This window comes from Erpetoichthys calabaricus, chromosome 3 (genome assembly GCF_900747795.2).
Source record: "Erpetoichthys calabaricus chromosome 3, fErpCal1.3, whole genome shotgun sequence".
NCBI lineage: Eukaryota > Metazoa > Chordata > Cladistia > Polypteriformes > Polypteridae > Erpetoichthys > Erpetoichthys calabaricus.
This window is the reverse complement of record NC_041396.2, coordinates 258775437-258801375: the sequence shown is the minus strand read 5'-3', so window position 1 is coordinate 258801375 and position 25939 is coordinate 258775437. Positions and strand designations below refer to the sequence as shown.

Below are 25939 nucleotides of genomic sequence, written 5' to 3'. Positions count from 1 at the left end.
GAACTGTTAACTCTCCTGCGTTAAGAGTTGTATTACTGAATAATTACTGTCCTTATACATTGGGTGAGCTCCTCCTTCTCAATTTAGATGCACCTGTCTCCCACACACTCACTTGTGCACCTTAGCTATACATCATAAACTCAATATCACAACAGGAATATCAGTAGAACAACTTTCATAAACACATAATTAAAGACACTGACAATTAAAATGCTGATATTCATTATATTTTTTACTCTGAAATATTTTATCCTCTAAATTTATGAACTTATCACATATTTGCTGCTACCCTGGGTGTTACATAATCCTAACATTAACTATCAAAAAGTTCTACAGAGAAAGATCTCTGTAATTTTACCATTTCTATTAATTTGCGCAAAGACTAATTTATTATTAATATAGCTACTGAAATATCTTGACGATGTAAGATTAATGTACAAACACTATGTCCACTTCAAAGCAGAAAAGGTTTCTATATCAGGAAACAAACCTTTTGTTTTTCTGAGGTATTTGTATGACAAAGAACTTGCTGTACATAACATAAAATATACCTGCTTGAAGCAAAGAACTATTTATTATCAAAAACTACTTATCATCACACAAATAAATGCAAAAGACCAAAGCAGCTTATATATCTATCTATCTAAACCAAAAAATATAACGTAATTAATTAACTCTCCTGATGTATGTTGCTTTACAAATCCAACAGACAATACTCAATGCCACAGGCAACAATTTATGACTATTACATATTACTAACGCTATTACTAGGAAACATCCTCTTGTTGAATGAGTGTAAAAAATTATTTTTTATCATAATACATGGAGAACAAAAAATAAACTCTTTGTGAGAAGTTGGCAAATTTTTTTTGAAAAGTGCATCAATTACTCAGTAACAGATATAAAGTCAAAGTATATTGCCTTTTCAGGGGAAGTGGCTGTGTATTTAAATGGAAGTGTCTAGGAGTCTTGCTGGGTACAGTCAGATCCTTCTTCATCTTGTCCTGTAGCCCTGCCCAGTCCGTGAACCCATAATGCCATATTTTTTATTTTTCTGCACAATCCTACAATATACTGTAATTTGCTGAATCAACAGAAATGCTTACAGAAACATATTTTTAAGACTCAATAATTTCCAAGTGTTTCCTACGACAATTCAATGTTTTTTTTAATTTCCTGGGATTTTCCATCATTTTGTTAATGTTAAAGGATTTCTAGGCTTTCAAAGGCCTGTGGGAACCCTAATTTTCTCAATATGCTTTAAATCTTTCTCAGTAACATCATGAAATAATGTTACTATAAGAGATATTTAATGCACAAACAATATATTGGATAATGCTATGGTTTTTATTCATATTCAAAGCAGTAACATTTTCTATTTCACATCTTACTCAACTTGTCACCCCACATTTCTCAATTCTGACTGCCACTTCAAGTTCTAATTCTAATGCACCTCTAAAACATATCTTCATTCACTAGCATGTTCTTTTGCCATACAATATACTATGTGGGATGTATTTGTGCATTGTAATTTACAATATTCATTCACGAGCATGTTTTTTACCATACAGTATGCCACATGAGATGTATATGTGTGATGTAATTTACAATATTTACATTTATAATGGTTTTAGCCTTATATAGAGAACCATATCATTAACACAAAGACATTGTTTTTGTTTGATCCCTTCCCTTATAATTGCATTTTATCTCTGACTACTTCTAGATATGAACACTTAGGGCTTCAACAGCAATCGCAAAAAGCATTGAAAATAATGAATAATGGACGCCCTATCTGGTTCTTTGTTCTAAAGTGAAAAAGTGAGAATTTATACTGTTCTATCCAAAACTGCAATATATAGTAAACAGATGTCTACTTTCAACTTGATGAAAATATTTTTTTCTGACCCAAAGTTAACAGAACCATTGGGAGCTCAGATATTCCAATGACATATAGTATATAAAACAACCTTCAAATATTTGATGCCTGATATCTGCACTTGATACATCTAGTTTGACTTCAAGGACAGAACTTTCTTTATTCTTTAAACCTTCACCAGGATCTTAATGAAGCCATTCAGAAGAGAAACAGGTCTGTAGAATGTGCAATCAAGCAGGTCTTCATTCTTAATTGGAAATATTTGATTTACATGGGGCATTGAGTTTTTGGTACAATGTTATGTTTTCTGGCTTTCTTAAACATTACTAACATTAGTTATACTAATATGATGGAGACATTTTTACACAGTTATGCTGGCCTTGCCATCTGGACCCGAGGCTTTTCCACTCTGGAGGAATCACTGGCATGAGCTTCATTTTCACTACATTTATACATATAAGACTTAAAAGTATTCTATAAATATGTTTGTTTATATTAGTACATCACTTTGTTTCTCTTTTAGCCAAAGATTAAATTAGATTATTATTATTTTAAATCATTAATTATCAATATTTAGTCATTATTACTAGGAATGTGCAGATTTGAATAATAACTACAGTATTCTATCCTGTGATTTATAAGCATTATTTTTGGTTAATACTAGGGGACTCTGCCCCCTGCTCGCTTCGCTTGCCAACCCCTGGGCAGGCGCTACACACTAGCCACTTCGTGGCTCTGCCACTCAGGTACGGGGAAGTGGATGTACAATTTAAACATTGTTATATTCATGGGAATTGTTACCAATGCATAATAGAACTAAATATTTTACATTACAGCGAGTAATTAACCATAGTAAAAAATAGTAAAGTAATAAATTGAAAGAAAATTATGTTTCATGTTGCGTTAGAGGTATTTGTTGCGTTATACGTTTTCATTCTCTTTGGCTTTGAAATTAACACACAAATACTTTTTAAGCTTACACTTTTACTGTAAAACTTCAGTAAAAACAATATTTGGAATTAACTTTTCATCAATATCGCACTGAATTTTGATTCTGTGATTGGACTTACATCGTGACAACTCAACGTATAACTGCCCATGAGAAAATATCGTTTCTTTCTCTCTAATAAATAAACCAACTTTTTCGAATGTTTGTCCCTGTGATTTGTTAATTGTCATAGCAAAAGCTATTCTAAAGGGAAACTGTAAATGTTTTAATACGACTGGCATATCAAGATCTCCTTTGATGTCTAATGTTATCCGCGGAAGATGTACCACATTACCTTTCTTGTCGCCTGCTAAAATTTTACATTAGAATTGTTCAAACAATTTTGAATACAACTAATCTTGTCCTATTGCATGTCCCATCACTCATACATAAATTATGCAATTACATTACGATACCTCCTTCTTTCAACAGTAATTTGCCCAGTGGAAAACCGGACGGTGTTAATGGTTGTAGATATTCTACAGGATATTGTAAGTTGATGCTTTCATCGTCTGCACCATCACCACCAACTGTTTCAGCATAGTCTATTGATACACATTTAACAAATCTGCTGTGTAACCGATCGACAATTTTTGCATTAATTCATTTGACTTCATTGTTTCTTGGTGCTAGGATTGCCCGTGTACTCATTTCTTCTGTTGATAACCCTTCGGGATGAAATTCTTCAATAAGATTTGGACATAAGTCTTCTTTTAATGGGAACTTGAAGTGAGGAAAATGTAAAAATTTATAAGAGGTGAGAGTGCAGGAACGGTGTCTGACAAAAGCATTCAAAACAAACGAGAGGTAAAAAGCCCGTGGGCGTGGTTGAAAATGGTTGAGAGGAGGACGGGTCTTGGAAAAAATCTCTTGGCAATAGTCTCATCTTGCGGGACTTGAAAAAATCTATTGGCAATAGTCTCGTCTCAAGATTTTCTTTTATAATAGAGAGATATGCCCATGGTTCTTGAGGCTGATCCTCCAATTAGCTGTGAATCACCCAATCTCACTGATATTGCACAGGCAGTGAACCAGCTGAGGATAGGGAACACTGCAGGGATCTGTGGTATCCGGGGTGAACTTCTCCAGGCCAGTGGTAAGGTTGTCCTCCTGGCAATGCAACTGACTGGAAAATGGGACTTGATGTTCCTATCTGGAAAGGAAAGGGTGATCGCCTGGATTGCGGCAACTACAGGGGGATAACACTGCTCTTGGTGCCATGCAAGGTCCTTGCTGGGGTCATCAGGATCTGTTATCACTTGCTCATCTACCAGCGACCACAGCAGTCTTGTTTTACACCCAAGAAGTTTACCATCGACCGCATCCTGGCACTGATGGTTCTCATTAAGCGCAAACGCGAATATTGGTACAGTTTCTTTGCAGCCTTTGTTGATTTTCGTAAAGCATTCAACTCAGTAGAACAGAAGCTGCTCCGTGGGACATACTGACACTTCGCGGGATCCCCTCAAGGTTGCTGTATATCATGGCCAACCTGGACACTGGTACTGTGAGTGCTGTGCAGAGTGGAGGCAGAACCTCTGTGTTTTTCAGAGTTGATTCTGGCGTTCGTCAGGGTTGTGTTCTTGCTTCTACTCTTTTCAGTGCTTGCATGGACTGGGTGTTGGACAAGGCTGTGGGGCTTCTGTTGGTGATGAAAGATTCACTGATCTTGACTTCGCTGACAATGTTGTAATCTTCATGGAGTCAATGAAGGCTCTGATCGGGGCTCTCGAGAGACTGAGCAAGGAGTCAGAGTATCAGGACCTGCATATGTCCCGGATAAAAACCAAGATCCAGGAATTTTATGACCTCTTAGGCACAGCCATCAGCAGTATGTCTGTCTGTGGAGAAAGCATCAACCTTGTCGACAGCTTTCCTTAACTCAACAATGACATTCTCTGTCATTGTCATATGTCTCTGGTGACTCTTCCTATTAAGTCAGTAGACAGATTAGGAGGGCATGGGGGGTCATGAGGTTGCTGGAAAGGGGCGTGTGGTGCTCCAGTTATCTATGCAAAAGGATGAAGGTCCAAGTCTTTAGAGTCCTGGTGCTTCCTGTTTTCTGTATGGTTGCTAGACATGGACACTATCCAGTGACCTAGACGAAGACTGGACTCCTTTGACACTGTGTCTCTTCAGAGCATCCTTGGGTACTGCTGGATTTTCTTTGTGAAGAGTGAGTGGTTGCTAACGGAGTCCCAAATGAGAAACGTTACCTGCATTGTGGGCAGCATCAGCTACGGCACTATAGCCATGTTTAATTTTCAATTAAAATGGGTAATCAGTAAGAATAATATGAAATTTGGGTATATATTGTAATGAACTGCTGTAGTGGGATAAAGGAAATTAACACAGTGTAAAGATTTATTGAAGTCTGACTATTTGCCTATGCATTATAAATCAAAATACTGGAAAAATTATAATCAGCCGAGAAACTATTTATATCAAGCTACTACTTTCCATTAGGGGGAGTAAAAGTACTACTTATAAGCTTTGATTTTTAAGCCTCAGAGCATGCTGCAAATGTCTCTCTAACCCGTTCTGGTGTTCCGTGCAGGGAGCATGCCTGAAAAGTCTCTGCACTCTGCTTCACTGTTCTGATCTGGAAGTACGTCACAGGCTTCATTGCAATCTGCTTCAGAGTTCTGACCTCAGAGGATGCTATGAATGTCTCTGCATCCCGCTCTGCAGCTCCTGAGCACAGTAACAGTAATATCTCAAGTATGCTCCAATGTTCCAACTTCAAAGCATGCTGCTTTCCAGAGAAAGTTCCACCTGAGAATCCCGTTGTACAATGATTATCCTCTTATAATCCATGCTCCAACAACAAAAAACAATGCTTGCTAACCAAAGAGTGTCACATTTTCCTTGGGCTTCACCGAACTTTTTCTTTCCATTTCACAACATGTCTTTTCCTGTCTAGCACACTGCCTTATTACTGGCTCATCAATATTACTGAAGGATGTTTTATTTGCATTAAGTTCATTCTCAGTGTAGCACACATCATATACTGTATGCAGCATAATATTAATAACTATCGGGAAAAAAAAACAAAAAAAAACATCAACTAATTAAAAAAAATTGTCAGTAATTTTCTTTTTTCTATGTCACCAAATTTCAATTAAATCCTTTCAAGCATTTTTGAGATTCTGGGATATAGTAGATAGTAGGTATATCATACACTGCAATGTATATTAGAAGTGGAAGCAGCATTTTAAAGCACCACCACCTGGCATATGTAATGCCATGATTACTGTTACATTGAATAATACAGGCCATACGAAAAACTGAGGGTTCACCCAGTTTCCTTGCCAACAAGCCAGCTATCATACACAGCAGCACTGAGAGCAAGTCATCTACTATTGGTACTTTGATTCAAAATAAATGAATCATGGGTTGACCCACACCATCGAGCCCGGACTTGTGTCAGTCTCATCTTGGCATCAGAGAGGTCTTGTGTGTTAATTAAATACAACTGGTTACTGCAGCTTCATTCTCATTAGGTGCCCTAATTACAAAATGAGTGTAGTCAAATGTCCCAATTACATGAGAAAAACTGGACACTGCTACAAATTACCTTCTTATGTTGACCTGTATACCCAGACCCTATAGAAACTGAATGTAGCGCTCTGTCAGTTGGTTTATGGCTTCTAGTTCAACAGGCATGATGGAATTGAACCTTGACTGAGATATTCCTGACCTGTTAGCCAGTTCCCTCTGGTAGATGCTTGATTCCAGAAAGCCAACCACTATTAAAAGCATTATACTGTATGAAAAGGCACAGCCTAACTTCATGCAGCATGTCTTTCTAATGCTGGGTTCAGATCAGCTCATAGTTCCAAGAGAACAACTCTTGCAAGTCTAAATCAGCTCATAAGTCAGTCATCATCATGGCCAAAAAAAAAAATCATACAGGTCTGTAAAAGCTCATTCCATTTGTATATGACCATCTGCATAGTTTTCAAGCAGCACCAAATAAGGCATCTTGTGTCAAACCATTAGGCTGTGAAAAGGTCATAGTACATAATAGCTATAGCTTTCTGTACACAGGGAGTAAATGCTTAATTCAATTAAGGTAGCCAAAATAAACTGAGGAAAACCCAGGTAAGTTCTTCAGTATTGGCCTCAGTGAAAGAGAACTACACAATAGTGTCTGTACATCATATTCACTACTTTTGAGGTTTAATGTGTTTGTCACATCAATTATAATAACCATTTGGAGATTACATCTTGCCTGAAGAAGGGGCCTGAGTTGCCTCGAAAGCTTGCATATTGTAATGATTACATCTTGCCTGAAGAAGGGACCTGAGTTGCCTCGAAAGCTTGCATATTGTAATCTTTTTAGTTAGACAATAAAAGGTGTCATTTTGCTTGGCTTTTCTCTACATTTGGAGATATGAATTACTGTAGTATATGCTTGAGACATCACTTAGCTGATCCTAGCTGCATTTCCCTACTTGATCAAGGGCGTCATCATTTCCCACTTTCTCCAAAATGTTGTGTAAAGATGGGTCAGAGCTGCCGTAAAAATACGTAAGTTCTCCCATCAAGCTGGTTTTTATAAATTGAGCCTCTTTTTCAGCACACACAAGTTTAATAAATCTGACCCCAGGAGTTTGTGACAAATTTGAATCAATTTGACTCATCTGTTAAATAATACTCTTCAATTAAGTTTTTTTTTATCCAGCTAATGATGCAAATGTAAATCTTACATTGGCAAATGTTACAAACCTAAAAGAGTGATTCTCTGACAAACCAGATTTTAAAAGCATGCTGTTTAAAACAGTGAATTAATAATAATAACATTTTATTTATATAGCACCTTTCTCATGCTCAAGGCACTTCACAGAGAAAAAACAGCAGGGTATATGTAACATTGGACACAAATGTTTTCCTGAATAGAACAATGAAACAGATAAAGCATTAAATAGTATAAAGAACAATAAACCAGAGTCCGTCCATCCATCCATTTCCGCTTATCCGAGATTGGGTTGCGGGGGCAGCAGCTTGAACAGAGATGCCTAGACTTCCCTCTCCCTGGCCATTTCTTCTAGCTCTTCCGGGAGAATCCCAAGGCATTTCCAGGCAAGCCAAGAAACATAGTCCCTCCAGCGTGTCCTGGGTCTTCCCCGGGGCCTCCTCCCGGTTAGACGTGCCCGGAACACCTCACCAGGGAGGCGTCCAGGAGGCATCCTGATCAGATGCCTGAGCCACCCATCTGACTCCTCTCGATGTGGAGGAGCAGCGGCTCTACTCCGAGTCCCTCCTGGATGACTGAGCTTCTCACCCTATCTTTAAGGGAAAGCCCAGACACCCTACGGAGGAAACTCATTTCAGCCGCTTGTATTCACAATCTTGTTCTTTCGGTCACTACCCATAGCTCATGACCATAGGTGAGGGTAGGAACATAGATTGACTGGTAAATTGACAGCTTTGCCTTGCGGCTCAGCTCCTTTTTCACCACGACAGACCGATGCAGAGCCCACATCACTGCAGATGCCGCACCGATCTGCCTGTCAATCTCACGCTACATTCTTCCCTCACTCGTGAACAAGATCCCGAGATACTTGAACTCCTCCACTTGGGACAGGATCTCACTCCCAACCCTGAGAGGGCATTCCACCTTTTTTCGGCTGAGGACCATGGTCTTGGATTTGGAGGTGCTGATTCCCATCCCAGCCGATTCACACTCAGCTGTGAACCGATCCAGAGAGCGCTGAAGATCACGGCCTGATGAAGCAAACAGGACAACATCACCTGCAAAAAGCAGTGACCCAATCCTGAGTCCACCAAACCGGACCCCCTCAACGCCCTGGCTGCGCCTAGAAATTCTGTCCATAAAAGTTATGAACAGAATCGGTGACAAAGGGCAGCCCTGGCGGAATCCAACTCTCACTGGAAATGGGTTCGACTTACTGCCAGCAATGCAGAACAAGCTCTGACACCGATCGTACAGGGACCAAATAGCCCTTATCAGGTGGTCTGGTACCCCATACTCTCGGAGTACCCCCCACAGGATTCCCCGAGGGACACAGTCGAACGCCTTTTCCAAGTCCACAAAACACATGTAGACTGGTTGGGCAAACTCCCAGGTACCCTCCAGGACCCTGCTAAGGGTGTAGAGCTGGTCCACTGTTCCACGACCAGGATGAAAACCACCCTGTTCCTTCTGAATCCGAGGTTCGACTATCCGACGGACCCTCCTCTCCAGCACCCCCAAATAGACTTTTCCAGGGAGGCTGAGGACTGTGATCCCTCTGTAGTTGGAACACACCCTCCGGTCCCCCTTCTTAAAGACGGGGACCATCACCCCAGTCTGCCAATCCAGAGGCACTGTCCCTGATGTCCATGCGATGTTGCAGTGGCGTGTCAACCAAGACAGTCCTACAACATCCAGAGCCTTGAGGAACTCCAGGCATATCTCATCCACCCCCGGGGCCCTGCCACCAAGGAGTTTTTTGACCACCTCGGTGATCTCAGTCCCAGAGATGGGGGAGCCCACCTCTGAGTCCCCAGGCTCTGCTTCCTCCTTGGAAGGCATGTTAGTGGGATTGAGGAGGTCTTTGAAGTACTCCTCCCACCGACCCACAACGTCCCGACTTGAGGTCAGCAGCGCACCATCCCCACCATATACTGTATTGACACTGCACTGCTTCCCCTTCCTGAGACGCCGGATGGTGGACCAGAATCTCCTCGAAGCCGTCCGAAAGTCGTTCTCCATGGCCTCCCCAGCAACCACCAAAGCCACATTCCGCTTGGCCTGCCGGTACCTATCAGCTGCCTCCAGAGTCCCACAGGACAAAAAGGTCCCATAAGACTCCTTCAGCTTGACGGCATCCCTCACCGCCGGTGTCCACCAACGGGTTTGGGGATTGCCGCCACGACAGGCACTGACCACCTTACGGCCACAGCTCCGGTCAGCCACCTCAACAATAGAGGAATGGAACATGGCCCATTCGGACTCAATGTCCCCCACCTCCCTCGGGATGTGGTCGAAGTTCTGTCGGAGGTGGGAGTTGAAGCTACTTCTGACAGGGGACTCTGCCAGACATTCCCAGCAGACCCTCACAAGACGTTTGGGCCTACCAGGCCTGACCGGCATCCTCCCCCACCATCGAAGTCTACTCACTAACAAGTGGTGATCAGTTGACAGCTCCGCCCCTCTCTTCACCCGAGTGTCCAAGACATGCGGCTGCAGGTCCGACGACACGACCACAAAGTCGATCATCGAACTGAGGCCTAGGGTGTCCTGGTGCCAAGTGCACATATGAACACCCCTATGCTTGAACATGGTGTTCGTTATGGACAATCTGTAACGAGCACAGAAGTTCAATAAAAAAACACTGCTCGGGTTCAGATTATGGGGGGGGGGGGGGGGCATTCCTCCCAATCACGCCCTTCCAGGTCTCACTGTCATTGCCCACGTGAGCACTGAAGTCTCCCAGCAGAAAGAGGGAGTCTCCAGAAGGTATGCCCTCTAGCACCCCCTCCAGGGACTCCAAAAAGGGTGAGTACTCCAAACTGCTGTTTGGCGCATATGCAGAAACAACACTTAGGACCCGTACCCCAAGTGAAGGCAGAGGGAGGCTACTCTCTCGTCCACCAGGGTAAACCCCAATGAACAGGCTCCAAGTCGGGGGGCAATAAGTATGCTCACACCTGCTCAGCGCCTCTCACTGGGGGCAACTCCAGAGTGGTAGAGAGTCCAGCCCCTCTCAAGGAGATTGGTTCCAGGGTCCAAGCTGTGCATCGAAGTGAGCCCGACTATATCTAGCCGGAACCTCTCAACCTTGCGCACAAGCTCAGGCTCCTTCCCCTTCAGAGAGGTGACATTACACGTCCCAAGAGGCAGTTTCTGTAGCCGAGGATCAGAACGCCAAGCTCCCCACCTTTGGCCACCACCCAACTCACACTGTACCCGACCTCCTTGGCCCCTCCCATTGGTGGTGAGCCCATGGGAAGGGGGACCCATGTTACCTCTTCAGGCTGTGCCACCAGGCTCTCGCCATCGAGCCCCACCTCCACAATAAACCAGAGTAAAATACTAAATTCAATACTAAAAGAAAAACCTAACATATAACCTATTGTGTGATATAACAGACACACAAATTATCCTGAGCACCTGGACAGACAGGTAAACTAAAAGAAAGGGCAGAATGTTAAGTTAAAAGCCTTCCTAAATAGATGAGTTTTAAGTTGTTTTTTATACGAATGAATGGAGTCAGCTGATATAATTAATTTTGGGATGTCATTCCAAAGTCTAGGTGCTATGGAACTGAAGGCCCTGTCACCCACAGAGTGCAAATTAGTGTGAGGCACAAGATTAAAAGAATCAGAGGACCTTAATAGGCAAACAGGAGCATAGCGATATAGAAGGTCACCGATGTAGTCCGGTATAAGGCCATTTAAAGCTTTGTAGGTTATTAATAGAATTTTATATTCAATCCTGTAAGACACAGGGAGCCAGTGAAGGTGAAACAGGATGGGTGTGATGTGCTCACTGTTGCTGGTTCAAGTAAGGACTCTTGCAGCAGAGTTTTGAATCAACTGGAGCTGTGATATAAGATTAGAAGGGGCACCTGCCAGCAGCGAGTTACAATAATCAATGCGGGATGTGATAAAAGCATGGACAAGTTTCTCAGCATTAGAAAAGGAAAGGAATGAGCGAACATGGGATATGTTACGGAGGTGAAAGTAAGAAAGTTTCTTAATGTGGGCGGAATAAGAAAGGGAGGAATCAAAAATGACACCAAGATTCCTTGCATCAGAAGAAGGTCTGATGAGATCACTGTCAAGAGTGACTGAAAAGGAGCTCATTTTCTTAAGTAGTGCTTTAGTGCCAATTTGCATGAGTTCAGTTTTGTTGCAATTTAATTTTAAAGAGTTCTGCTCCATCCAGGTTTTAATTTCACTGAGGCAAGTTGTGAGCTGAGAAAATTCTGATGATGTTGCACTTTTGACATTGAAGTAGAGTTGAATGTCATCTGCATAAAAATGATAACCCAGTCCATAGCTACGAATAATATGGCCAAGGGGAAGCATATAAATATAGAAGAGAAGAGGGCCGAGGACAGAGCCCTGAGGGACTCCTTGTGTGACTGGCGCTGAGCTGGATCTGCTGTTGCCAAGACTAACAAACTCTTGCCTATCAGTCAGATAGGACTTGAACCACTGGAGGGCAGTGCCAGAGATACCCAGCATGTTCTCCATTCTGGACAGTAGAATGTCATGTCTGACAGTGTCCAATGCTGCACTGAGGTCTAACAGAATTAATATGCTGGTTTGTCCAGAGTCTGCTGCCATAAGCAAATCATTGGTTACCTGAAGAACAGCAGTTTCACAGCTCTGCTGCACCCTGAAACCAGACTGAAAGGGTTCCATCAAATTATTAGGGGTTAAGTAATTGGTGAGCTGGGAGGCTACAACACGCTCAAGAACTTTTGACAGAAAAGGTAAGTGGGAAATTGGCCGAAAATTGTTAAGATCGTCACCATCAAGACCAGACTTTTTTAACATGGGGGTTACAGAAGCAATTTTAAAAGTGGCTGGCACAAACCCAGTGTCGAGGGATGTATTGACTATTGTCATGACAGTCGGGATTATGGCATGAAGGCAGGATTTAAGAAGTGTGGTGGGGATGGGGTCCAGTACACAAGTAGTTGGCCTCATCTTACAAAGCAGGTCATTAAATGTGACTGGTGAAAATTTAGAAGAGGAGCTGGATGGATTGGGAAGACAGGGAAGGATATAAATGGATGATGGGTTTACGTTAGTTGAATTATTTAGATTTTTAATTTTATTGCGGAAAAAGTAGAGGAATTTTTCACAGACTTCAGTAGAGGAGGTAATTGGGCTAGATGCAGGTTGAAGTAATTTATTAACTACAGAGAACAAAACCCTTGGGTTTTCATGGCCATTTTCTATTATTCTGCCATAATGTGTGTTCTTGGCTGCAATTAGTGCATCCCTGTAAGCCCTTTGATGGTCAGAGAAAGTCAGGATGTGAACAGTGAGGCCAGTCTTACGTGACATTCTCTCAAGGCGTCAGCCATTTGCTTTCATATTTTGTAGCTCTGAATTATACCATGGAGCTGAATGCTTAAAGGATACCTCATTATGTTTTAAAGGAGCTGTTTTATCGAGTGCTGAATGAATGGCTGAGTTATAGTGGTTAACAAGACTATCTAGTGTTGATGGAATAGGTGAAGACAGAAAAAGATCAGAAATGGATCCAGCAAGAACAGAGGGACAGATATTTTTAAGGTTTCGGAAAGAAATTTGACGTTTACAGGTAAGAGGAGGGAGAGGTAATGAAACAATGAAAAGCACTGCTTTATGGTCAGAGACAGACAAATAATCCAGATTTGCAGATCTGGGGGGTATTTTCCGTATGTCGCTTAAATCATCCGAGATCAGATGCCTGATCTTGGATGAGTTAATGCCGGTGAAACTCATCCGGGATAAGTCGGTTTTTCAAACGCAGCCACGTAGTAGATTAGTCTAGCCGGATCTAATCATCCGAGATGAATGCCCGCGCCCGTGCTGAGTGAAAAGCCCATATATATTGAGTCTAGAAAACATGATCAGCAAGTCTTTGATAGGCTGCAACAAAATGACAAAGAACGGGCGCATTTTTTTTCACACAAGCTGTGTGTGTGGTTGTTAGTTAGTTAGTTAGTTAAGTTAGTTAGTCGAAGGATTTTAAGATTTAATATGCACAAGGGGTAACACTGCAAAAGCAGCCCAAACCAGAAAAGACAGCTGGCAAAAAGTGGCTGACAAATTAAATGCGTGTGCATTGTACTTACTGAAAGCAGCGTTTCATTTCCTATGTGTCAGATTAATTATTATTCAATATGTCATAATTCCAGATCAAACATGAGCACAAGGAGAACACAGGAACAGGTTAAAGTGAAGTACAAGAATATACTTCAAACTGGTAAATATTGGTATATAACTATTTAAAGAATTGTTGACATAAAGAATCATATACAATGTAAAGAACATTAATTTTAAAGCTAATAAGAAGGCAGACAAGCAAAAAACAGGAGGAGGTCCACACGGTCCAGACTTAACCCCTGCAGAAGAGTTGGCTCTCCAGCAAAATGTCCATCGCCCTGTTTCTGAGGGCATTCCAGGGGGAAGCTCCTCCTCAGAACCAGTGGCAGGATGCAGTGGTCACTTCATTTCAGGTAAACGATGGTCATTGCATATATTTGTCCTCAATGTGTGCCATATGTATGTTCCATACAGCCCTGTTTTTTGTTGGGTCAGTTGCAGGGAATGTCATATCCCTAGAACCTGTGTCTGACCAATGAGATATTGACAAAGGTCAAATATTTGATGAAGACACTGTGTCTGATTATTCATAAGGAGGAGAGGTGCATTTTCCAAATCAAACTCCACTCTGATCAGTCCCATGTGCCCCAATCACATTTCGAAATCCTGGGTAATGAGAATGTTAGGCTGACTGTGAGGTTCTTTATGGAACTGTGGGTGTTTTTGCCTGTGTATTACCTACCTGCAATGGCATGAAATGCCTCTTTTATTGTCTGCACATGCAGGTGTCCAGGAAACACTATGAAAACCCGAAGGAAATATTTCAGAGCCAAACAGACTTTACGAATTGCCTGGCAAACTGCACTTTTAGAAAGATTTTCCACATCGCCTACAGTATATAAAAAAAGTGCCGCTTGCAAAAAACACAAAGCAATGCATACTGTCTGTGTGGTTGTGAGAGCCCGGCTTCACCGAGTTTGACTTCGAATATAAGGTCCTAATAAATTTTTGAGGTACAATATTCCCCCTTGGCTAAAGCGGTATCTTTCTAAAAGAATTTCCTCCAGAAGCAATAAAGGATCTTGCCGATCGCGTAAAAACCCTCTCTATATGAAATTCTCTTCTTATAATTTGCATAGCGATATCAATTGGTCTCTCATTCGTGTATGGCGAAGTCATGACTGAATGACACTGATTAAGTGTGTGAGCTAATCCTTGTTTACACAGAACAAACCTGCTCCGAGCAGGTTTGAGGATTTGGATGTGTTGCTATGACAAAACATCCAGCAAGAGTTTCAAAAAACCGACAAAACCAGGATCATGCCAAATCGTCAACAATTACATCCGGCTAAACGAGTAATCCACGTACGAAAAATACCCCCCAGGTCCAGTATATGACCACCAGTGTGGGTGGGAAAATCAACATGCTGCACCAAGTCAAAACAGTCCAGTAAGGATAGGAATTAATTTCTCTGTTTACATGTAGTAATGTCAATATGGATGTTGAAACAGCCAAGAAGAATGACTCTCTCGGAAAGTGAACTTAAGTGGGTTAATAATTCAGTCAGATCAGACAAAAAAGACGCATTGTATTTCGGGGGACGATAGACAACAATAAGTGAGACAGGACCAGATTTTGTTATTAGCTTAACAATGGACCATCAATGGGGATTCTTTTGATGTTTAAGTTCGATTTAGCAATTACTGTGACTCCTCCCCCTTGTCTTGAGCTGCGAGGCCCTGTGAAGTGAATGTATCCGGGTGGGGTCACCTCCGTGACAGATGTAAAATCATTTGGTTTTTGCCAAGTTTCTGTTAAGCATAGCAAGTCAAGGTTTGAGTCTGTAATGAATTTTGATAGCACCAGTGCTTAGCCGTTAAACAATCTTGAGTTAATCAGTGCAATATTAGCCAATGTGGGTTCGTTGTGCGCAGATCCATGACCAAAGTTTATTTTAGCATATTGCAGATTTGGCACACTGACACTCCTATTTCCAAAGATGTGAGTAGGACGGCATATTTCTGAGCAAATTCTGCCGGTGAACTTTTCATTTGCAGCCCTGCTGTGGCGGCGACCTGATCCGCGATGTAAATATTTCAGGCACCGCACAATTCCATTGTCTTTTAGGACATTCCAGTCTGACCATTTGCTCTGGACAAACAGTTTAATATGAAGGAGTTTGTCATGAGAGTATTTTATCATAGTAGAGAGCAATACATTTTTTGATAGTAGCAGAGGAGCAGCACAGCACAGCGGAGAAGGTGAGACATGAGGCGCAGATGAGGGCAAGCAGCAGAAAAAGCGTAGTAGGAGATGTTACAAAATGCACATGAAGATACCTAAATTTGGAGGTTCCAACATACAGTCACAAACATATAACGCTTGGTATTACAGTCGTGGTCGCCCAGAGCCACATCCAGCTGGGTGTAAACCTCAGATCATTTCTTAGTCATAAAGCACATATAGAATGAATCGCGAGCAATCCAGTGTATAAAATATAATCAAGAAGACAGACCATTCCTGGCTCATAGATCCTCACAGTGCAAAGAAATGTCCATAGGGCTCGTCCAGTATACCACAGAAAGATTCGGTTGTCCCCGAGGCTGCAAACCCAGTCAAGGCAAAGTCCATAAAGTAAAGTAAGTAAAGTAAATCCAAATCAACACAGTTTGAGTCAATTGCATCCATGAACTATACATACAATAAAAATTCCAAAATAAGTAAAAATATTCTAATTCAAAAGTACAGATACAATAATGTTTGAATTTTTATTTTTAGTATAGACTGTAAGCAGTACTTATTAGTTATTGGAGAAAATATGTCCGAGGATAAATACAGAATGTGCACTATGTGAAAGAGAATGAAAATGTATGTAAGTATTTAGCTTAATAGACTTCACCAATGACCACTATTCAAATTCCGTTTTACTTTATTCCCTTTTTTTAAGTTAAAATAAGGCTGTAGGGCTAAAAACAAACAGGAACAGGCAAAATGAGCTATATGTCAAAAGCCACTTTATTGTCTTCTTCATGTCTACCATGCTCTTGCTTCTAGCACAAAGACAGAGTATAAAGCAAAAAGGCAAAAATTGGAAAAGTGAAAGGCATCTTAATAACAAGCAAATGAATACTTGCTTCACCTCTGAAATCCTACCTCCCAACTTTTAAAAGTGAATTAGCAACATTACCATAAAATATAAAATAACTAGTGGAATTTTCCTGTCATGATTTTAGACACTCCAGATTCATAGTGTGGTGCATATGTCCTTCCAGTGCTCTAAAGAATAAACTGAAAATTGAATGTACCATTTATGAGTGACTGAAATTAATTACAAATTCTATGAAAATGTCTACATATTTCTGATTTTTTATATAAAACCTTTACAAAATTTATTGTAGTTTAACACCCCTATTTTAAACCACTTTCTTTAGTTAACTTTTTTTTTTTATTTTGTAAAATGGCACAAAATGGAGTTGAGCGAGATGGACGGAAAACTACCGTAAATGTGCCCATTGATGTTTGGGCTGATAAAACATTCAGTTCAACTTGGAAACTCTTAAGTATATAGATAATGTGAATTTGAAAAAGCTTGGAAGAAATGAACACAACTGCATATTATAAAATGGTACAGTGAAAAAAAAAAGATTTAAAAGTAACAAAATGAATAACAAGTACCACAGTTAATATCTTCCAAGAAGGTAGGCAACAAAAAAAAAAAAATAAAAAAACTGAAAAGTCTCAAAATAAATCAATCAGATTTCTTACAATTCTCAGAAACCAGATAGAGTTTGTAAAAAATTACATAACATGATAAGGAAGACTAAATTATCCACTTTATTATGTTCATTAGCCACTTGTTTTTCCTCCTTCAACTACTCTCCTACTTAAGACACACACAATTGACTGTACACCACTCACAGGTAAATGGGAACTATTGGCTTAAACTGCTACAAGGTACATATTATAACAAACCATTTTTTCAACATATGAAAAATTAAAGAAATTTTAGTAAACCATTACTTCTACTACATTTTCATTCTCTACACAGTATCACGGTAATTATGTAATCCCTATACAAACAATCTCATACTTCGACATGCGGTCTCATCAAAATAGCAAAACATGGTCAACTTCAATGTTCCTGGATTTGGACGTGCTCTGGAATATTATGTCACTGCCACCATGTTGCATATATGTCATTAAAGATTTTATATGGTACTGCTGGATGTGGAGGGGTGAGTTTGGAAGCCCTCTGACCATAGGCATATATTTAGCTGTTTTCTTATTTCAGAAGCACTTTCCATATTTGAAATTCTATTATCTTGCCTTCAGCTGTTTCTCAGAATCAATGCAAAAAGCCATAGTACTTAGCTCACAGCAAACATATGCCCAGCTCACATTCTATTGTATGAAGGCACAATAAACACTGTAATGCACTAAAGGATAACCCACACAGAATCAAGTTTGAGTTACTTTTATCCTGTCGTTTGTGTTTTACTAGGAACTGTAACTGACTCAGAAAACTTCAAAATATTAGTGAAACAGTGCAGCTAATTTTTCTGAATAAACAAGACTCACTCAATCACATTTTAAATCCGTCTGTCTCAATCCTCTGCCACTATCTACATCAAAAATGTTCTGAATTACCGATAAGTACTATACAACCTTATATAACATTACAAGCTTGCTAACTTCAAAAAAATAAAGCCAAGTAAAACAGTGAAAAGTCTAATCTACTGGGAAATCAAGACTCTTTAGGTCAGGGGTAGGCAACGTCGGTCCTGGAGTGCCACAGTATGTGCAGGTTTTTGTTCCAACCCAGTTCCTTAACGAGAACTCAATTATTGCTGATGAAGCACATATTGCTTAAGTGACATTTTAATGCTTCATTTTAGTGGTCTCGCTTGTTAAGGTTCTCCAAACTTAATTGCTTATTTCAATCTTAAACTGCTGCATTCAGTGTTTTAATTGCTCCTTATTAGCAATAAGATGTAAAACAGGGGTAGGCAATGTCGGTCCTGGTGAGCCGCAGTGGCTATAGGTTTTCATTCCAACCCAATTGCTTAATTAGAAATCAATCATTGCCAATCTCAGACCTTATTTAATTTTATGGCTTGTTAGTCTGTGCAATGTAAGGCTTTTATATCGTAGATTTTTTTCCTTTCCAAGGATATCATCCAAATGATTTGAAGCCTAAAACAGATCATTTTCAGTCTGTCACATTTTTCTATTAAGTGTTTTATTAAATCAAACCGTGCATGATGAACACACACAGATGTAATTGGAAAAAAGCTAGCTGGAGAACTGCTGGCTGCTTTGTCTTTTACATCTTATTGTTAATAAGGAGCAATTAAAACACTGAATGCAGCAGTTTAAGATTGAAATAAGCTATTAAGGTTGGAGAACCTTAACAAGCGAGACCACTAAAATGAAGCATTAAAATGTCACTTAAGCAATATGTGCTTCATCAGCAATAATTGAGTTCTCGTTAAGGAACTGGGTTGGAACAAAAACCTGCACATACTGTGGCACTCCAGGACTGACGTTGCCTACCCCTGCTTTAGGTTATGTGGATTATAATTTTTAATTAATTTATGGTATTCTGGGTCCATGAGGTGGCAGCACTTCCCACTGCACCACTGTGCTGCCTGCAAGTAAAAAATGCACACCAAAAAAGAAGAGGAAACCCATATCAGGAGACTGATCTCTAGTCATTTTTTGGATTAGTCCATGGGAAAATGTACAAAAATACAACCTTAATAATACATTTCTATTGATAAGTCCTTTAAAGATCTATATGGAATTATGATGGTGGCAGAATAATACAGTAGATTACTACCAAAAAATGCAAACACACAGGGCGGCACGGTGGCGCAGTGGGTAGCGCAGCTGCCTCACAGTTAGGAGACCTGGGTTCACTTCCCAGGTCCTCCCTGCGTGGAGTTTGCATGTTCTCCCTGTGTCTGTGTGGGTTTCCTCCAGGTACTCTGGTTTCCTCCCACATTCCAAAAACATGCAGGTTAGGTGCATTGGCGATCCTACATTGTCCATAGTGTGTGCATAGGTGTGTGGGTGTGTGTGCCCTGCTGGCGTTCTGCCCAGGGTTTGTTTCCTGCCTTGCGCCCTGTGTTGGCTGGGATTGGCTCCAGCAGATCCCTGTGACCCTGTAATTAGGATATAGCGGGTTGGATGATGGATGGATGGATAGATGGATGCAAATACACAAATCCAATATTGGGTATAGAAGATATATCACAGAAAAACATTTGCTCCTGACCGCATTACTGAAGTTATTTACATTTTACAACTGACACAAACGGAAAATAAATGTACAGAAAATCACTTATCTCTGATTGATACCATTTTTAAATGAACACATTTCTTATATTTTTTCCAAAAAAGGCAATATTACAGAATGATTTCCCTTTTCTAGATTGCAAACAAACTTTTGGCCTACTATTTCACTCAACATATTAACTGACAGTTTCTTGTTTGCTAGTCATTTTAATGCTCTGAACAAAATCAAAGAGTTCAATACAAAAATAAGTTATTGTTGTATCACAACTACCAATTCAGTTTCTTTCCACAACTGCATCATGTGGCTGGCTATAAAAACTTAGTTGTACCATTTACAGTAGCATATAAAAAATATTCACATGGAATTTAATTTCAGAATGAACAGCAATAAAAGGTAAAACTAACAAACTTTAACTATATTCCATTGTTCAATTACATTTTCAGATAATGAATGAATTTCAATAAAATACAATCTAAGTTTGTGAAAAAATTTGTCTAATTTAACACAAAATTGTATATTATACACATCTTTCTTATCAAAGACTATTCAAAATACAGTATATCCTGACCAAGATCCTAAATGAGAGCAATGTCGCCAGGCACCTGCTTCATACAATATCATGTTTTAAAAAGGTTATTTCTGCAGAACTCAATGGAACTATATTTTCTTATATATATTAAGCAGTCATAGAGTCATACTAATCCCTAATCTACCAATAGCTCATTATGAAGCATCATTTCATGGGGCAATAACTGCTTAATGAACAATGTATTGCGATATTTTACAACATACTGCTAGCATGCTATGCAATCTTCTTTATCTGTATTCTAATCTATCTTAAGCAAGGATGGAAAGAGTGCTTTATTTTACTTACAAGTATAAATAATTTCATTAATTTTACAAAGAATGGTTAAGAATGTCTTTAGAATCTGACAGGCATTTAAGAAAGTTGTCCTGAATTAATTAGGCATTCTCAAGCCTTGACCTTTTGGATATAATTTTATCTGATCAGAACAAGATATAATAACATATGTCTGAATTAATTTTAATGTATAATTAAAATATTATAAAGTTTTCCACAAATATCAATGAAAATAAAAAAAGCATTTTATCTCCCATTTTCTTATCAGGCAAGTACTACTCAGTTCCAATTAGGCTTTTAAGTATAGTCAGCAATTTGAACAAAAGTAAAACAAAAACCCAAATACACAGAAGCTCAAGCCCATGATTTAGAAAATGAATGACAAGCTTTTCAAGAAATTGCTTGCATATATGAAGAAATAAAGTCGAACAGAGAGAAAGAAGGTTAAAAGCAAGAATGCCTCATAACTTGGTAATGTGGGCTTTTCTCACTTTTAACAAGAAAATGTGTGTTTCCACTTCGAAGTGCAAAGACCACCAACGCCAGTTGTATGTTTCTGTGTGGGCAAAATTTAAAAATCTTCGACATGATACTCTTCAATAATTAATTTAAAAAAAAAACTGCTTTTTTGAAATTAAACAATGGTTAGAAAAGATTGTTTTGTGCTGTATACGCTATATAATTTAAAATGCAAAATATTTAAATGTCATTGTTACACACAAGTGATAACATCAACAAATGGTCTATCCATGTTAGAAAATAAAAACAGGAAAAAAACATAGGTTATCATGCTCTGACACAACGTGTAAAATATTACAGCATATGAATCTCAAGGCTGGCGCACAGTGAACAGTGATTTGAGGCACATGGAATGGCAGTAACTCAGACACAGTCATGTGCTTCAATATTCTACACATAGTGGTCAACCTTACCTTAGGATTCCACTCTGAAAAGCAGAGAATCCCATAAAGACAAGAAAAGACAACTACATTGCACTTTTTCTGATGTCCCCAAAATATTGGTGCATTATATTCTCTCATTCACTCATTACCTGAACCCAGTTATGTCAATACAGAGTTAGAGGGAACAGCAGCCTATTGTGGAAGCATTAAACAAGGCCGGAATGATCCCCTGGCACCTAGTTCATCAGAAAAGATATTCATCTACACACCCTCATATTGGTCCAATTTAAAGTCATTAATCACCCTAATTTGCATATGCTGAGGTTAATGCACAAAAACAAAGTAGTCAAAGAAAATCCAAACTTATTTAGGAGACTTTTCAAACTCCAAAAAGACTGTTCTAAACTCCATACAACCACACTTCCACAGATTCTACTTCAGTTGTTGCACACATCCATCCATTTTCCAACCCGCTGAATCCGAACACAGGGTCACGGGGGTCTGCTGGAGCCAATCCCAGCCAACACAGGGCACAAGGCAGGAACCAATCCCGGGCAGGGTGCCAACCCACCGCAGTACAACTCACACAAAAGTGACAATTTGACAAGAGAGTCCATGTTGATACTTGCATTACTTACTACCGAAAATAGATAGATTGACAGAAATACTACCCAGTCTCAAGAACATACTGGCACTGGGAACCATCCATTCCTAAGAATATACTATCTACACTGAATCAATCAGACATATTTACATGAAATGATCTGTAGCACCACAGTGCCAGCAACAGAAAAGTACTCTTAAGAGTACTGTAAAAGCTACTGAGACATAGGCAAAATGTGTTGGCAACTTGGTGACATGAAAATCAGCATAAATGATAACTCAATAGGAATATGGATTCTTATCCTTAGATCCCGTATCCAGCTGGCCCTTTGATGTAGCCATAACAATATGGAGCTAGACACACTGAAAACTGTGGCGATTACAATACACTTCATGAGGGCCTTCACAATTTTACCTCCTCTCTCCATACTTAACAATAATGTCATAGATGTGAAGCACTTTAAGTTTCTGAGATTGATAATCACCAAGGACTTGACATGAAAAACCAACAAAGATTCAATCATAAAAAAGCACAGCAGTAGATGTGCTTCCTGCAACAGCTGAGGGAGTTCATTCTAACATGAGAGGCACTGATTCAAATCAATACAGCAACCATCAAGTCCATCCTGAGCTCATCCATTACAGTATTGTTTGGATCAGTAACTAAACATGAGAAGAACAGACTACAATGTATACAAGGGATGGTCAAGTCTGCTGAAATGATCACTGGCATTGATCTTCCCATCATACTAATCCAGAGTCATGAAGTAATCAGGAAAAATCATCACTGACCCTTCACATCCAGACCACAACCTCTTTGAACTTCTCCCATCTGCCAAGAATAGCAGACTAAACTACACAAAAACAAACACATATAAGAACTGTTTCTTTTTACAGCCTATCAGACTCACAAAAGGTTAATTCAACTGTCTTTCCTCAGTCTGAGTACAACCCCAAAGCCCCACATCTTGCAATATTTTTACATATAACTAATGCTTAATTAATATTCCCTGCACTGCCTTGAATTTTGTGTGCATATGTTTGCATTCTTTATCTTGTATTTATCTCAGGTGTGTACTCATCAATGGTGTGTATGTCTGGCATGTAACTGTAATTGGAGAGTCATCGTGCACACACACAAAAAATAGTCAAAGTCGTTATATGCACGCATACTTGGCCACTAAATGTAATTTTGACTCTGAAAAAGAAAGACATGAAAGCATTCTGTCATCAATGCACCACCTAGAAATATGCTACCTTTTGACTCCATAGGTTTTATATTACTGACTTGTTGCTTTTTCTAATCTTTTATGTTAATTACCAATTAACTATTTGACTTTGTCAGTCTGATCAGAGTTGTGAGCCATTTAAGAAGGTAGAGAATAGTCCATTAAATGATATTAAGGATTAAAAATAAAGTTCTGTCCAAGCGTAGAGTGAACTCTTGACGCTTCTGGCAGAAGGCTGCAGCTCAGACTGAACAGCACTCACTTACTCCCACACACATGCAACACTTGGAACAAAGGAGCCACCCAGACACCTGTCCACTCTGCCACTGCCGTGACATTCGGCATACCAGACTGTTACGTGTATTATGACGTTTAAGTGCTAAGCAGACAAACACATCCACAGACTTCAACAGGCTGCCACCAAGACACAAATGACTCCTTGACACATCCCGAATGCATTTAACCCTGGCATGACCATGCCATCCAGACACAACTGCACTGACACTAGGGTGCCACCCATACACATGAGCACCATGACAACAGGACGCCACACACAAACAGGTGTCTCTCCCTGCATTGAACTCCACGTTCTGAAGCGCGCGCTGGCACACACGCGCAGCCGCCTGTTTCCTCACAAACACCTGGCACCCTTTCCGGCCCTGTTCCCCTGCTCGCAGACTCGGGGTCACTGCTGAGGTCCGCAGTTGGTCCGGGGTGTGCAAAGCGTAATGACACACAGCTCTCGGCACTTCGTAATACTTGTCACAGCTGCCTCCACGTCCCTGCGCCTCAGTTCCTTACCTGTCGTGCCCGTCGCGATTTAGCTCGGTGTCTCAATTCGTCGTCTCCCCGCCGCCGACGGCAGCATCTCCAACAGCTTCACCTGTACCGAGCGGCTTCCGGTCTGACCGGGAGACAGGGCGGCTACAGAGACCCGACTCGTCGATTGAGAGGCAGTGCGGCGTGTCGAGTGGGAAAAGTCGATCGATGAGTAGGCGCGAGGGAGGGGGATACGAAAGACTGTTAGACTCGCTGAAACCCCGATTATCATAAATGATATGTAGTGCGGCTAATTAATACTTTTACGTGCGCCAATATGTTATATATAGTGCTTTAAAGTCAAGTACAAATGAGCAAAGAGAGAAATAGGATGGAATGCAGTTTCTTCGATAACGCTATAAATGTAAGAAATGAACGACTGTTTTGAGTATTACTGTTCATTCGATGTGAATCTTTGACGTATTGAGTATAAATCAATGCATCTTATTTTTATATTTATCTTGTGGTTAATAAAGATGGCAATCACAGTATATCGATAGAACATATTCTTCAAGCAAATGTGACGCCTCAGGGACATTGGATTCGTTCCGTTGCAGACTGTGCGAACTTTCGCCCCGAGTTTACATTTACATTTTCTCCAACACACATGTAATGATTAACTGGCTACGCTAAATTTGCCAGCTCAATTATGTGCTGAGTGCCTCAGTGTGCAGCGACGGTATGCCCACAGTTGGCTCCTCCTTTGCTCCCAATGCAGTTTTATATGCCCCTTTCATTTAGGTGCTTTCCAGTGCTGAGGAGTGTATTTAAATCAGGGAAGCTACGTGATTTGGAATGCTGTCGCGACTTCTACGTAATCCCAGGACTGTCTGGAGGTAAATCCAAAGCAGGGTTTAAGAAGTTGTTCCCAATTAGGACGTATGCAACTTGAACCAGCAGGCAGAAGAAGGAGTTCTCCTTGGGAGGGCGAGATGTCAAGAAGATTGGCAGAGGAAGCTATATTTTGAAATCATAATTCATGCAAATGCTTCATACCAAAGCAATCATTCCCAACCCAATCCTGATAACCCCTGTGGCTATAAATTATTTGATCCACCAATTTTCCCAATCAGTTATTCGTTTTCCCTCTAGCTGATGTCTTTAGCTGGTCTTTTTTGTTTTAATATTCTGCATTTAGAGAAGAGCATCTGTGTGAGATTTACATTCATACAAATGTAGAAGTATTCGTAATTTTATATTCAATATTAAATTCTTAACTCTCTTGGTTAATTTTTCTGTTAGTTAACATTTGTCTGTGGAGTTTGCTCCCTTAATTGTATCCTCATAAAGATAATTACTAATGACAGAAGTGCGCAAAATATAGACTGAGGAAAAACCTGACTTCAGAAATTTCAAATCTGGGCTTGCTAAATGTTGGAATGCAGAAACTGCTAATATGAGCTGCATGGAAACAATTTAAAGTTTATATCTTCGTTTTTAACATCTTCATCATGATTTTCATTCTGCTCATCCAGGTGTTTATCATTTAAGCATGGTGTAGTACAGGGGCCCTCAATCACAGTCCTGGAGGGCCACAGTGGCTGCAGGTTTTTGCTCCAACCCAATTGCTTAATAAGAA

The 25939-nt window shown here is 40.2% G+C and overlaps 1 protein-coding gene across 1 annotated transcript in view; it reads right to left on the bottom strand.

Moving 5' to 3' along the window:
- Positions 1-24856, bottom strand: part of ikzf4 (IKAROS family zinc finger 4) — a 118469-nt gene extending 93613 nt beyond the window's left edge. Inside the window, exon 1 of the mRNA XM_028798116.2 lies at positions 24343-24856. The gene's annotated coding sequence lies outside the window, so the exon portion shown is untranslated. The remainder of the gene's footprint in view (positions 1-24342) is intronic.
- Positions 24857-25939: the final 1083 nt, after the last annotated feature.